The sequence below is a fragment of the Lynx rufus genome, unplaced genomic scaffold (genome assembly GCF_022079265.1).
Source record: "Lynx rufus isolate CCGP_SWC_20201006 ecotype Redwood Valley unplaced genomic scaffold, mLynRuf1.p SCAF_15, whole genome shotgun sequence".
NCBI lineage: Eukaryota > Metazoa > Chordata > Mammalia > Carnivora > Felidae > Lynx > Lynx rufus.
In genome coordinates, this window is record NW_025814829.1 from 14,169,071 (window position 1) to 14,185,591 (window position 16,521).

General features: G+C 34.3%; 1 pseudogene; it reads right to left on the bottom strand.

Moving 5' to 3' along the window:
* Window positions 1–16,031: 16,031 nt before the first annotated feature.
* LOC124510528 (uncharacterized) lies at window positions 16,032–16,164 on the bottom strand (annotated as a pseudogene).
* Between the last annotated feature and the right edge of the window lie 357 nt (window positions 16,165–16,521).

The following is a 16,521-nucleotide window of genomic DNA, read 5'->3' on the forward strand; positions in this document are numbered from 1 at the left end:
ATTTGCAAACCATACATCTGATAAAGAATTTTACCCAGAATATGTACAGAACTCTTAAAACTCAACAATAAAAAAATCAGTAAATATCACCAAAATATTTGTAGAAACACTTCACCAATAAGATATACAGAATGCAAATGTGCTGAAATTAATAAACAATGAGATAAACATCTATTAGAATGGTTCAAACTTAACAGTTTGATATTACCATATATTTGCAATGACTTGGAGGAACTGAGAGTCTCATATAGGCATGGTGGAAAACAGTTTCTCAGTCACAAAAACAGACACAAAGCAAGTATAATCATTAAACACACAGTAGATTTTGAACTTGAATCTAAAGAGGAATACAGTAAAAGAAAAACAATTATATCCAGTGTGTCAAAGAAAATATTTACATAATGTGACTTTTCTTTAAAACTGTTTCCTTCTAAATTGGTTTCAGATTTTAGCTAATAGAGAAATGACTAAATTGAAGCACAAGGCAATATGTCCACTCTCCTCATTTCTATTCAGGATTGCAATGTCATTGATTTCTCATACATTTCAGTAGGCAAATAACAACAACAACAACAACAACAACAACAACAACAAAATAGAAAAAAAAGTTGAGAATAATAAGAAAAGTTTACTTTACTGCAGGTTACTCCTTGCTGAGAAAATCTGAGGACATCTAAAAATTAACTATGAGAACTAATAAGCAAATTTATCAAGGACATTCAAGAGAAGGTTAACACACACTGTCAAGGGTATTTTATACAGTAGGAGTAAACAATACAAAAATTAAATAAATACTTCAATTTATTTTGCATCAATATATATAACTTAACAAAAGATCCACTGAAAACTAAAAATATTGTAAGAAATGTTAGAGAAAACATAAAGATTATTAGATATATTTCATGAATTGGAACATTCAATATTGTTAAGATACCAATTTTCTGAAAATTGATATATAGTTTAATGTAATCCCAATATTAATTACATAATTTTTAAAAATACAAAGTTATTCAAAAATTCATATGGCACTCAAATTATTTAATATATTCAAGATAATATGGAAGAAGAAAAACAAATTTGGAAGACTTAAAAGCTTAGTTTCTAGATTTACTGTAAAGCTACAATAAAGAGGTCTGGTGGGATTGGTATAATGATAAACCTATGTTTATTGGATCAACAGAAGAGAGTAGAGAATAGAAAAGTAGAACCATGTATATATGTCCAACTGTTTTTCAACAGCTTTATTAATATAATTCAATGGTGCAAGATAATCTTTTCAATAAATGGTGATGAACTGTTATATATCCAAAGGGAAAAGCACATGATTCTCAATTATAACCACTTACTATTCACACACACACACACACACACACACACACACACACACACACATAACCAGAGTTGTATTACAGTCCTTAACATATAACATTTCTAGAAGAAAACAGAGAAGAAATCTTTGTGACCTCAAATTAGGCAAAAAGAAAATTTAAGAGTAAGTACCCAAAACACACAATTATAAAGGAGAATAAATAACAAAATGAACCACATCAAACTTTTTTTTAATGTTTATTTAATTTATTTTGAGAAAGAGAGAGCATGAGCAAAGGAGGAACAGAGAGAGAGGAAGACAGAGAATCTCACGCAGGCTCCATGCTGTCAGTTTACACAGCCTGACATGGGGCTTTAACCCATGAACAGTGAGATCCTGACCTCAGCCAAAATCAAGAGTCAGATGCTCAACCAACTGAGTCACTCAGGCACCTCCACCCCACCAAGTTTTTTTATTTAATGGTTTCATTTAATTCCAGTTAGTTAGCAAACAGGGTACTATTAGATTCTGGTGTGCAATATATTGATTCAACATTTCCATACAACACCCGGTGCTTCTTGTAATGAGCACCAGGCGTTGTGTGGAATTGTTGAATCACTAAATTCTACATCCGAAATTAATACTACACTGTATGTTAACTAACTGGAATTTAAATAAAAACTTTAAAAAGAGAAATAAAACAAATGAGCAAATAGACTACATCAAACTTAATTTTTTTGTCCTTTGGAAGCCACCATTTAGAAAATAAAAAGACATTCCAAAAACTGAGAGAACTTTTCACTATACCTATGCCACATAAAAGGTTTCTTAACAGAAACTACAATGAACTCTTAAAAATCAGTAAGAATACAAGCCACCCAGACAAAAGATTTGAGCATACATTACATAAGAGAAAATATATGAGTGTTCAGTAAGTATGTAAGAAATTTCTCTTTATTGTTACTCATCAGGAAACCAGAAACTAGCACTGCAATATTAAGACACACACACTAAAATGGTGTAATTAAAAAGACTAACAATATCAGGCTTAGTGAGGACACGTTGCTTCTGGAATACATTTGTCCTGCTTGTCAGAGTATCGAACGACAAAAACATTTTGAAAAGGTTTCTTATCGATTTATCCCATGACCCACCAATCTCATTTAAGGGAAATTAAAAGATAAATCCCCATGATAATTTATATACAAGAGCTTTATTAACCTCACCCCAAATCTGGAAACAACCTATCTGAAACAACATCAACAAGTGACTGCATAAACAATTATAGTATAACTGTTCAAGGAATACTACTTAGCCATGGAAGGGGAGGGGCAGCTACTGATACATGAAACAAAATAAAGGAAACACAAATTAAGTTAAGTGAAAATAACCTGATATAAAAGAATACCTACCATATGATTTCATTTTTGTGTAGTTCTACAAAAAGCACAAATTATCTCTGGTCCCAGAATGAACATTAGTTGCCTGAAACTTTACGTGGAGATGTGTATGAGGCGATATTGACTGCAACACTGACAATAGAAACTTTTTGCATTTTTGACATGTCCTGTGTTGCGTGTGACACGTAACAGCAGTCCTCATTGTAATCGCAATGACAGGAATGTGTACATTCATCACAACTCATCTACAGGTAAACTTAGAATAGATGCGTTTCAATGTATTTCAATATACTTCAGAAAGTTTATTTCTAAATGATTTCATGCAGTAAGGTTTAATAGTTTAATCACAAATCTCTTAACTTCCATCCCACCAGACACAGTTCAAAGTAAGCTGTTGGACTTATAAAGGTGTATGGGTAGACATGGATCTAAAATAGTTCCTTCCCATTTACACTTCATTTTCAAGGCTCTTTAAGATTAAAGTTAGGTCAGGGAAAAGAAATAAATAATTAGTTTTACTGAGGGGAACAAAAATGTTCTTGACCTCACTAAGTTTGGGTCTAATCTTGCCTGTTGATGGTAACCTCTGATGATGCAACAATGTGACATCATTTATTTTTAGCCTTGAAGTCTTGCTGAGCTTCTCCTCAGTCTCTGTCATGGAGGACCCTCTTAGAGACATACAACCATAAGTCCTTTTGATATCAGCAGAAGTTTGTACACCAAAAACCTTCCCTGTATTCAGTGCCCCATCACTTTGGTCATATGGCGTCTAAGGCAGCACCTTGGCTCCTTTCCATTTTCTACATTCCATTTTGTTTTTCAAAACAGAATCTGATGGGTCTCTCTACTTCATGTTCTATGATTTTTAGAGAACTGGAATGACTGACACAATGTTCATTATTCTTCACAGGCATCTGTACCATTGTCTCTTTAATCCTTTCTGGCTCAGAATACTCCAATGACTCCTCAGAAGTCGTCATATCCAAAACAAAACCAATCTTCCCGTATCATTCACCCTCATATTCTAAGGGACCCATGTCAAATTCTTCCAAGAATTCTATCATGTTCTGCTCCATGTTTCTGGCTTCACAATGATGATCTTGGGGATTCCACTGCTCAGGAACTATTCAGGGAGGGAGATGTCTGTCTCTTCTTTCTATTAACGTTCTCAATTTCTACTGATACCATTGGTGTAGAGCCCTTGCCACTTTGTGCACTTGCCTTGTTCTCATATGAGGCAAGGGAATCACTTTTCCCCATGAGCACCGTAGTTTGGAAGTCAAATAAATATGCCTTCTGTTTCACTCAAGTCTTTTTCTTTTATAAACTAGAGGTACAGGTTGGTGGTGGAGGATGGGTAGTAATTGGTTAACTGGTGTCATTTCCAAGTAAGGCCTGGGGAAATCATAATGGCTCATTGGGGTTCGTTTTCATAATGTGATTCTTTTCATCTATTTTCCTCTTTTAGGGCTTTAGCTGTACTTTGTGACAATGTGAAAGGGTCAGCTCAAATTCTGTTACATTGCTTGTCTGCTTTTATTTACATACTTGTTTTAACTTTTTAAAATCTAAATGTTATAGACATAAACCTGTTTGCAATGTTCAACTAGGTAGGAGTTTTGCAAAAGGCAAAAATACTTAACTTTTGATTTGGAAGACAGTCCTTTTTTAAAAAAAATAGAAAGTAGGGTAATATCCTCATTGACTACTATTAATAATGCTATAAGTCAATGATATAGAAGCATCAAGTGATCACTTTAAGTGTATTCCTTGCAGTAATTCTCAAATATTCTACTTTATAGAGTTTCTTGGGAATTTTAAAAAAACATAGAAACTCTATCATGCATAATATTTTTCATATACAAGGTCAATGGATTTACTCACCTCCTGAAATTCTTTGAATCATGGACATCTGTTAAAACCTATGGCCTAGAAATGATTCTTGAGTCAAAATTAAAATGCATAACACAATAAATAACTTCAAACCACTAAAAATTGGCAATAGTCCTCTACTATATCCTTTCTTAGAGGTCATCATTGTATAAAAATCATTCCTTTTACCTCATAAGATTTTCACATCTAGGCCTATTTTTTTCTAGTTTCTATATTCCATTCATAGAAATTGGATTATAAAGTAAATTTCAAGCTCACAGTTTCAGCTATGAGTATTGTGTAGCATTTAATAACCTCAAACAATGCTATTTGATGGCTCACATTAGTTTTATTATTTCTGAAGTACTGTAATAAATAATTTTAATTGGGTTGCTCTTTTGAACAAATGGAGAAACAAAATGTACAGCAATTCATGTCTTTGTGGAGATTTGGGGATAGAATCTTAATCCTTTATATATTACACATTTTTAAAAATGCACTCCTTGTTATTAGGAAAAAATTAACATTCAATACTGGTATTTAGAATTATGAAAGTTTTATGAGCCTTTAAGAGTACTTTTGAACCATAATATTTACGAGGCTTTCCAGAAATTTTCAAATGTCAATGTTAGGCTCTTGTTGACATGTTATCATTCTAGTAGGGAAACGTTACACATTTATGTCATGCAAAGAAACAATTTTGTCAGAAAATTTATAAGATATTATGATTTCATTCCAAAAATGAGATACTATATTTGAAACTTTGTATCTGAACTGATGCAAGGGCTTTATTACAGGTGATCTAAACCAAACAAAGCACAAATCAGCTGTGTATATTTTTCCAGTAATCACCTAAAATCCAGAGAGAATGGTTTGTGCTTTATGTTAACTCATTACATTGCTCATGTCAGGAAAGGAGACTATGCACAAATGTAATATCCATTAGTAGATGCTTCATAAAACCTAATATAGTACTCACATCTCTACAAGGAAGAAAGGAAAAAGGGAAACCTGCATTTGTCAAATGTCTTTTAATGTCAGCTTTTGCACTTAATGTTTTTATATTGAAGTGCAATAGAATGAACTGAGTGACCCTGTGTAATTGAAAAGTCCCCATTAAAAATAATGTGTTAAACATAAACATCAATTCTCTACTGAAACTCAAATCAAATGGTAGTAAAAAGAATGGCAGAAACATACAAAACTACAAATTCAAAATTAGAGAGTGGAGAACTACAAATGAGTATTAGTAAAAACTTTTGGAAGAATAAATGCAGATAAATTTGTTGCAGCTGATTAAGCAGAGTGGCTAAAACCAATGTGTGTGCAATGGTGGGGGGGGGGGTTGGCAAATGTAAGAAGCAAGTTAATTATTGCCAGAGTAATGTTAGAAAATGTTGAAAGTTGCCCCCCACCCCTCTCCCAAAAACATAAAGTTCAATATTCAAGAGCTAGTAGTCTACACAAATACAAGATTTAAAAATAATTGTGTCTCTAGAATACCATTTGAGGCTGGGAATGGGCAGCACAGGCAACTGCATAAACTTTGAGGTATTATTTACACTGTAAAATGATATTTATGTAGTACATATAAAATATATAAGAAAGTCAAATAAACAAACACGAGAAAAGACAGCTTGTCTTCTTAGTTCAAAGTAGTATCGTTACCCTTCACAGAATGTTCAGCATACAGTAAATGCACAACAATGCATATACAAATGAGTGAATAGTGGCTTTCTCAAAATAATATTGATAACTTTCTAGTGAAAAATAGAGGCTCAGGAAATTTATTCATTCTAATGTCATGCAGTAGTGGATAGATTTAAATAACAAACCCGTGTTAGCTTCACTTTATGTTGAGTGACTTGCCATCTAGATCCTGTTAGGGATTTGTCAAGAAATAAAGGAGATATAAATAAATATAAAGACAGAACAGGAAGTGTCTGGACTCTTCTCCCCACAAGAACAAAATGTTTAGGTCAGTGAAAATTATTTATAAGTGAAGAATACATATTTGACTCTATATGACAAAATGAAAACTGATATCTAGATTATATACAGGTATATTATAGTACCATTAAATGATTAAGCCATTAGGATAATCATATTAAAAGAACGGCTCAGCACCAAACAAGGTTGCCCAGAAAAGCAGTTCTCATACTGGGATGCACACACATTGGAGCCATCCAAAGATTTTGCAAGGATAAATAAGCAAGGCTGTCAAAGGGAACTATCTTTTATGTAAATACTAAATGTGTACTGCCTGGGAGAGTACTTTCTGTTGAGGGACTATGTCAAGTCTTCTAGCTTGCTTTCCTTATGTGAATTATTCTTCTCTCACATTCAAAAAAGAAATGCATCTTCTCATCATACAAGATTTCACAGTCAGGTACTATTCCAGGTTTTAAAATGTTCTATATGCAGGCAAATCATGATTTTGAGATTGAAGCTTATAAAAGATAAGGAGACTTCTATAAGAGAAAATACAAAATGGCAAATACAAATTAGGTATGAAAGTAACTATTTATTTAGAATAAGAAAAGAGATCATACATAATTACTGGACCATTGGAGTTCAAGGTCCATTTCTTGTGAAACTGCTTTAGGCAATTTACCAGACTTCTTACACAGAAATGCTTCTTGCTTATAATATGTCTTCATTTTATCTCCTAGAACAGTCTACAACTAACAGTAACTCCAAACAACAACAGGAATCTGTCCAAGGGAGAGGGTCTGAAATTTGAAGTTCATTATTTTCAAGGCTGTCTTGTTCTGCTTCCAGGCCTCCAAAGACAAAATTCGAAATGTGAATGGCAGTAAAGCTTTCCGTACTCGATGAAGTCAACATAAGCCCATGAGACTGCTGTGACTCTTTCCTTGCCTTAAAAGTTTATGCTAAGATTAAAGTATATAGACATAAACAGATAATTTGGCCCATGTTCTAAATTCAGATATATTATAAAGAAGGACAAAAAAATTAAAAACCATATCATAGTTCTGAACTTCCACCTCTGGTCATCAGGAATAAAGAGTGAGTCTTCTCACTCTAAAAACAACAAACAAATAAACAAACAAACAAAAAACCACGCGACTAGAAATCTGAATAACACATTAGGTAGGCAGTGGGCAAAAGGCAGCACAAGATTGTGACTATAGACATTGTGAAAATTAAAACTGTCACTTATGATAGGGTTTTATTTTTTTTTTATATGAAGTTTATTGACAAATTGGTTTCCATACAACACCCAGTGCTCATCCCAAAAGGTGCCCTCCTCAATACCCATCACCCACCCGCCCCTCCCTCCCACCCCCCATCAACCCTCAGTTTGTTCTCAGTTTTTAACAGTCTCTTATGCTTTGGCTCTCTCCCACTCTAACGTCCTTTTTTTTTTTTTTTTTACCTTCCCCTCCCCCATGGGTTCCTGTTAAGTTTCTCAGCAATAGCCAAATTATGGAATGATAGGGTTTTAAAAACATTGGGGCGCCTGGGTGGCTCAGTTGGCTAAGCGTCCGACTTCGGCTCAGGTCAGGATCTCACAGCCCGTGAGTTCCAGCCCCGCGTCAGGCTCTGGGCTGATGGCTCAGAGCCTGGAGCCTGCTTCCGATTCTGTGTCTCCCTCTCTCTCTGCCACTCCCCCGTTCATGCTCTGTCTCTCTGTGTCTCAAAAACAAATAAACGTTAAAAAAAAATTTTAAACATTAAGGATGATATCAAAGGGTGAAAGGGAAATCTATAGAAAGAGACACGATATTTGCAAATTATATACCTGAAAGGGATTATTATCCAGAACACATTAAAAGAAAACTCATACTATTCAATAACAAAAAAAGACAATCAAATTATAAAATGAACAAGAATGCGAGAAGATGTTTCTCTTAGGAAGATATACAAATGGATAATAGGCAAAAATAACCGTGCGATATTATAGTAATTAGGGAAATTCAAATCAAAACCACGATGAGGGGCACCTGCATGACTTAGTTGGTTAAGCATCCAATTTTGATTTAGACTCAGGTCATGATCTGACGGGTTCATGAGTTCCAGCCTATTCCAGCCCTGCATCTAGCTCTGCACTGACAGAATGGAAGAGGTTGCTTGGGATTCTCTGTCTCCCTCTCTCTCTGCTCCACTGCTGCTTGCATGCACAAGGGCTCTCCCTCTCTCTTTATTGATCTCTCTCAAAAATAAATAAATAAACACTTAAAAAGAATATACAATGAGATAATGCTTCACACCACACCCATTAGAATGGCTCTAAATGAATAAACAAACACATAAATATATAGTGTTGGCAAAGATGTGGAGAAATTGAAACCCATATGCATTGATAGTGAGAAGGTAAAATGGAACCACTGCTGTGGAAAATAATGTAACATTTCCACAAAATATTACACATAGAATTACCAAATGATACTGCAATTCCACAGAAGAAATGAAAACAAGAACTGTCCATAATTTGGTATTGTTGATAGCACTGCTATAAAAATTGGGGTACATGTACTCCTATGAATCAGCACTCCTGTATCCTTTGGACAAATTCCTAGTAGTACTATTGCTGGGTCATAAGGTAATTCTATTTTTAATTTTTTGAAGAACCTCCATACTGTTTTCCAGAGTGGCTGCACCAGATTGCATTCTCACCGACAGTGCAAGAGGGTTCCCCTTTCTCCATATCCTCATCAACATCTGTTGTTTCCTGAGTTGTTAATTTTAGCCACTCTGACAATTGTGAGGTGACAGCTTAATGTGGTTTTGATTTATATTTCCCTGATGATGAGTGATGTTGAGCATCTTTTCATGTGTCTGTTTACCATCTGGATGTCTTCTTTGGAAAAGTGTCTATTCATGTCTTCTGCCCATTTCTTCACTGGATTATGGTTTTTTGGGTGTTGAGTTTGGTAAGTTCTTTATAGATTTTTGATACTAACCCTTTATCCACTAGGTCATTTGCAAACATTTTCTCCCATTTTGTTGGTTGCCATTTAATTTTGTTGATTGCTTCCTTTGCTGTGTAGAAGTTTTTATCTTGATGAGGTCCCAATAGTTCATTATTGCTTTTATTTCCCTTGCCTTCAGAGACATGTCAAGTAAGAAGTTGCTGAGAATAAAGTCAAAAAGGTTGTTGCCTGTTTTCTCCTCTCGGATTTTGATGGTTTTCTGTCTCACATTTAGGTCCTCAGGTGTCCATCAACTGATGACTGGATAAAGAAGAGGTGGTATATATACACACACACACACACACACACACACACACACACAGAAACACACACAATGGAATACTACTCAGGGATTAAAAGGATGAAATCTTGCCATTTGCCACAACATGGATAGAACTGGAGGGTATTATGCTAAGTGAAGTAAGTCAGTCAGAGAAAGACAGATATCATATATTTTCACTCATATGAGGAATTTGAGAAACTTACATAGGAGACAATAGGAGACGGGAAGGAAAAGTAAGTTACAAACAGAGAGAGAGACAAACTATAAGAGACTCTTAAATACAAAGAACAAACTGAGGGTTGATGGAGTAAAATTAATGATGTGCATTGAAGAGGGCACTTATTGGGATGAGCACTGGGTGTCATGTGTAAGTGATGATTCATGGTAATCTACTGCTGAAGCCAAGACTACACTGTATGTTATCTAACTTGACAATAAATTATTTTAAAAAATAAATAAAAAGAAACAGAAAAGGAAAGAAAGGAAAAGAAAAAAAAAAGTAAATAAGAACTAGTTATACATTTTTACACCAATGTTCATAGCATTATTCACAATAGCCAAAAGATGTAAACCACACAAATGCCCAGATGAATGGATAAAGAAAAGGTGGCATATGTGTACAATGGGATATTATTCAGCCTTAAATAAAAGGAAATTCCAATACATGCTACAATATGGATGGACTCTGAAAGCATTATGCTAAGTGAAATAATACAGACTTAGAACAAATATTGAAATTGTGGATGATTCCACTTATATGGATTAGAGGATGATTCCACTTATGTGGATTACTTAGTATAGAAAAGAAGAGAAACACAAAGGAGAATCGTGGTTAGCATGGACTGAGGAAAGGAGGAAATGGGGAATTATTGTTAATGGGCATGGAGTCTCAGCTGGGGATGTTTAAAATATTCTGGAAATGGATGGTGATGATGGTTGCACAACAGTGTGAATGTACTTAGTGCCACAGAATTGTACACTTGAAGATAGTTAAAATGGTAAATTTTATGTGTTACATATATCTTACCTAAGTCAAAAATGAAGAAAAATTAAAAACAACTAAGAAAGAAATTGAATGAAATATTTTTAAGACCTCTAATGTCTCCAAAACTGCTGGAAAAAATGAGGAAAAATGTCATAGAAAGAGATATGTCATTGATTAGAAAAATCAATAGTGTAGCAATGTCCATTATACCTAAACTGATCTGTAGAGTTAATGAGATTCTAATAAAAATACCAGCAAGTGATTTTTCATTGTTTAACTTTTTTAAAAATCATGAAACTAATTCTAGAATTTACATGGAAATACAGAGGACCCAAAATAACCAAAACAATTTATTTAAAAATAAAAACAATGTTCACGAACATATGCTACTTCATTTTATAATGTAATATTAAACTACAGTAAATAGTACAGTTTGGTTTGGCCATAAAGTTAGACATAAAACAATATGACAGAATGGAAAGTACAAAAATCGACTTGTATATAGATGGTCAATTGATTTCGAAAAGATTCACCAAAGTAATTCAAAATGGAAATGATTGTCTTTCAGCAATTGATTCCAAGACAGCTAGATATCTGAATGGGAAAAAAAAAAATAGACACATATACATACATAGAGAAAGAGAACGCATTCTCCCATTATAATGACAATTAGTTTAAAATATATTATAGATTTAAGTGTAAAAGGTGAAACTAAAAACTTCTAGAAGTAAACAATTAGAGAAGAGAAAATTTTGTAGACAGGACTCAGAAAGCAATAAATATTAAATGATGATAAACTGGACTTCTTCAAAACTGATACCACTATTCAAAAGGAGATCTCAAGAAAAGAAGAAGGCAAAATACATTCTATGAGAAAATATTTACAACATACAAATGACTTGTATTCTTAATTTTATAAAGAACTCTTACAAAAGAATAGTAAGACAAGTCAATATTAAATAGGCAAGAGATTTCAAAAGACATTAAAAAAGAAGTTATCTGAATGGCAAATAAGCACATGAAAAATTGCCCAATATGAACAGCCAATTAAAACCGTGATGGAATATCATTTTACAATCACTACCATAGCTAGAATTCACATCATTGGCATTTCCAAGTGATAATGAAGATACGGGTCAACTTGAAATTTCACGCACTGCTGCCTAGAATGGTGCCACCTCTTTGGAAAAGAAGTTGGAAGTTTCTTATAATGTTAACCATACACTTATAATATGACTGAGCAATTCCGCTCCCTGTATTTATTGAGGTATAATGAAAACATATGCTTATAGGAAGATATGTACGTGAATGATCATAGCAGCTATTACAAAAAAAATCATATCCAAAAGCAAAACAACACAAGGGTCAACCAGAAGGTGAATGAATAAACAAATTGAGGCATATTGATACAACGAAATACCACTCCACAATAAAAGTAACTACTGATTCCTTCATCCACATAGATTGATTTAACAGACAAATTGCTGGTAGAAATAACCTAATGCAATAGGATGTTGGGAGATGATTCTTCATGGGTTTCTTGTGTTCCTGCACTTGTGAGTAGGAAACATCTTCTGTTTTGAACTATTTTTTAAGGATGTCTACAGACCAAATAGTCTTGAAAGATAGCTTTAGAGTCTCCCATCAGGACGGAAGATAGATTTGTTTTCTGATCATAAAAACAAACAACAACAACGACACAAAACCCAACCAAACAAAAACAAAACTTCTGAAGCAAAGTTTGCCAAACTTACCATTAGCCCTCTTTTAAGGTCTAAAGTTTCCTAGGCTCTGGATTCCTGAACTGTGACGCAGACCTACTAAAGCACGCTCAGCATTTACCTCTGCTGCTGTCTACATTCTTCTGTGGTTAGCCTGGCTTGGACTTTCTGGAGGTTTTCATTCCCTTTTTCTTAGGCGTTTTCTCAGTGACTTCTCCATCGGCTTCAAATCTTTCCTCTCATCTTGACCCTTCTCTAGCTGTAGACTGCTGCCCTAGTTACCTGTTACTTGAGACTTACTAGGTTTCTGGTTTAAGGTATGGAAGGGGTTGGATTGTTCTCTGTTGTTCCCATTTACCCTCTTAGTCAGGCAAGGTGTCCCTGATTATATGTCCAATGAGGATTTAGGGATTCTGCCTTCCTCCAGTGGGTCAAAAATGTTTTGTTTCTTTGTTTGTTTGTTTTGCCACTCTCCTATAAGTAGGAAGATCTCTCCACTCCTTCTTCACCCCACCTACCCTACCAGCTGGAGTCTACCTTTACCTGTCCCCAAGGCAACAAGTTTTTCTGCCCTTCACTGAATGCCTTAAGGCTTTTGTTTCTAGGAGAAATATATTTACAATATATTGGAGATCACATCCTTTGGGAATATTTAAATTTAGCTTAACAACTGTGCATGCCAAACTAAGAAAGTGATAAAGGCACATAAATTACAAAATTATTTTAAGAGTATATGACTAAAAATGTTAAAGGTCCCTGTAGTAAGACACCAAATCTTTCCTACTATCATCCCCCCTGCCACGGAAAAGAGAAGGAAATGGAAATACACACTTTAAAGTTTCCATCAGTAGATACATTGTTAGACCTACGCAGAAGCCAAGAAAGTATAAAGAGGCAAAGGAGGTAGAGGCTTAGATTCTGGATAAATTTGTTATTAGAGCCAGCTGATTAAGAGTTTCACCATACTTAACTTTTATTACACTCAACAAATGCTGTTTTAAATAAATACAATTAGGAATATTGTACTACCTGACCTTCTCTGAACACTTTCCTACAAGGACTGTTCCAAGGACTAGAGGTTATGGAATTCATCCTCTTCCTGTTTGTAAATTCAGTTGACATTTCGTGGATTTTGGGGGCCTGCTGAATCAATTTCCCTTTCTATGTGTTATGCTATTTCCCAGTAAAGTCAACAAGTATACTGAGTAAAAGTAAAGAGGAAATCATCAGTAATTTTATTAAGTGGTACTGAGATCAAGGAAAGTAAATTTAAATACTAATATGCCTTTGCAATTATAGGAGAAAAATCTAAAAAAAAAAATTAGAAAAATGTTAGAAGAAATCTAGTAATTGACTAATTTAGAATTCCCACCTATGTGGTTCACTCATTCATCCAGAGTACCCCATTACATTATCAGAGTATTGTTTATCAAGAGCTCTCAACATCTGGACTCAGGACACCATGTGATTTTTCCTATATTAATTGTTTTACAATAAAAGATTAATGTATCATTTTAATACTTGACTGGTTAGTTCACTTATTGGTTTTATTTGTGATCCTATAGCATTAATCTTTCCTATTTGGATAGAATTTCCATTGTGTATATGATCTTGTGCTGCCTTTTGCTCTCTCCTACTATGGGAAGGAAAAAAATCCCTCTCCATTCAAACCCTGGCAGCCAGTGTGCAGGCAAGTTACCTACACTTAGTTCAATCTGATGCTCCAGCTGGGACATTTTTACTTGAGCATATGATACAAGAAGCAGGGACATTTGGAGGACTTGACATCACAGCAGTAAGGATGATCGTGGCATTCAGAATAGAAACGGAAGTGTCCTGACTAGACCATCGTTGCTCAAGTAGATCCTTGACTTTAGTTTCTGCTAAGGAAAGTCCTGGAGCTCTACATAGGTCATTCCTTTCCAAGGTGATGTCTAGCCCTCCAGTTAAGTATATGTACTGCCCAGTTACCTAAGCTGATTAAAATAAAACAACACTTAGTGCTTCACAGCTAAATACAGATTTCATAAGACATAAGCAAATTCCTTTCCACAGCCTGTCCTATGACTTATGAATGATTATAAGGAGTATCTGATAATGCAAAATTGAAATTACAACCACCCTTACATTAGTTAATATTAATTAACTTAATTATTAATATTAACTATTGGAAATTAATTTAACTTAACTCAATAAACCTGACTCCATATATTGTCCTCACTGTTGTTTTGATTAAGTTTCATATGAAATTTTTTTTGAGGACATTAATGGAAAAATCCCTATGTTGAATTATGATAGCCATGAGAAGTGTTCATACTATGAAGGGCACTTGAAAACGGATTTCTTCATGGAGCAACAGAATCTTAACCTCCATTTCATTTTCATCCTAAATGGTTAGCAAAATTGCCCTCCTTATTTAAGGGTTTTGCTTTCTCACTCTCTGCCAAGAGTTTAGAGTTACACTCATGCCAGTAAAGGTGCCCTTGACATGTTTCTTTAGTTGTAAGATACAGTATTCTTATGCTTACAAAAAAAAGTTTGTATGAACTGTAGTAAGTAGGAAAAAACATGAAATTCTACCTAAATGCACTGTAGAGCTTAAAGTCTTAAAAGATTTCTTAAAATATGATTTTCATATTTGTTTTGATTGTTCACATCTGGAATTTATATTTGATTTAGTCATACGGAATTTCTCTCCTTTCCAATTATTGTTCTCTTCATTTAATATTATCTGTCCAAGTTCATCAAAATAGAGTTTCATCTTGCCCTCAGTTGATTTGATCTCTTTTCTAATATATTATTCTGTCTTAACAGTTTCTGAGAGGTTTTCGTGCATGGCTTAGCAATTTTCTAATGACTAATATCCATCTTCTTACAGTTTCTACCCTTAGTCCAGATTCTGTGCCACTGACAATATATTTCCTCTTTCATTTGAGGTACTACCACATATTTGAACATAAACAAGGATAGAGCTCTTCTCATTTCAGTTAAATGCCCTTTCTTCAGAGAATATTTTTATATATTGTTCGTTACTTTGTTTATTATTAATTTTGTGAAGATTATCATTAGAGATTTTCCATTCCCAGAAATAGAAATGATGCCTCATTATATATGAAAAAAATTACTATTGACCATATTTTGAGCATCATACTTGCACTGGTCCACTTCTTGGTATGGCAACTTTAATGTAAAAAAAAACAACAAAAAACCTTCCCTCCTCATAAATAAGCAACTCCACAAGGTATAATTAAAAATTGCTCAGTTTATGTCTTAATTTCACCTTTCTTTCTTATCTCTATTTAAATACAAATTGTGGCTTCATGTTTATTTCTGTTATGTTTAATTTTAATAGGTTCAAGTTTTAGTCTTTAATTATTGACTGACCTTGGACAAATTTATTAATCACCATGGGTCTCCATTCTTTTACTGGTTACACGATGTTGGTAAACTTCTCTGACTCAACTCACTCATTTGCACTGAGGATTATACACTTCAAGATTTGTTTTTTTGTCCAGGAATGAAAGAAATGCCATATTGCAGTGCTTGCCATATTACCTAACATATTTTAATTATCCAATATATATTTCCTGCTGTATATTAAATGGATAAGAACAGATACTACACTTGATCTTAGCCAAAAGGCCGAGAAGCGATATTTCCTGTTGTATAAAAACATGGTTTCTGTTTGTTTTTTGTTTTTTGTTTGAGAGAGATAGAGATAGAGAATGGGGGAGTGGGGCAGAGAGGAGGGGTGCAGAGACAGCAAGAGAATCCCAAGAACACTCAGCTATCAGCAGGGAGCCCGATGTGGGGTTCAAACCCATGAACCATGAAATCATGACCTGAGCTGAAATGAAGAGTCAGACACTTAATCAACTGAGACACCCAAGCACCCCCCAAAATATGTGCTTTTTAAAATATCTATTTAGGGCACCCAGGTGGCTCAGTCAGTTAAGTGACCAACTCTTGATTTGGGCTCAGTTCATAATCTTAGGGTTTATGGGTTTGAGT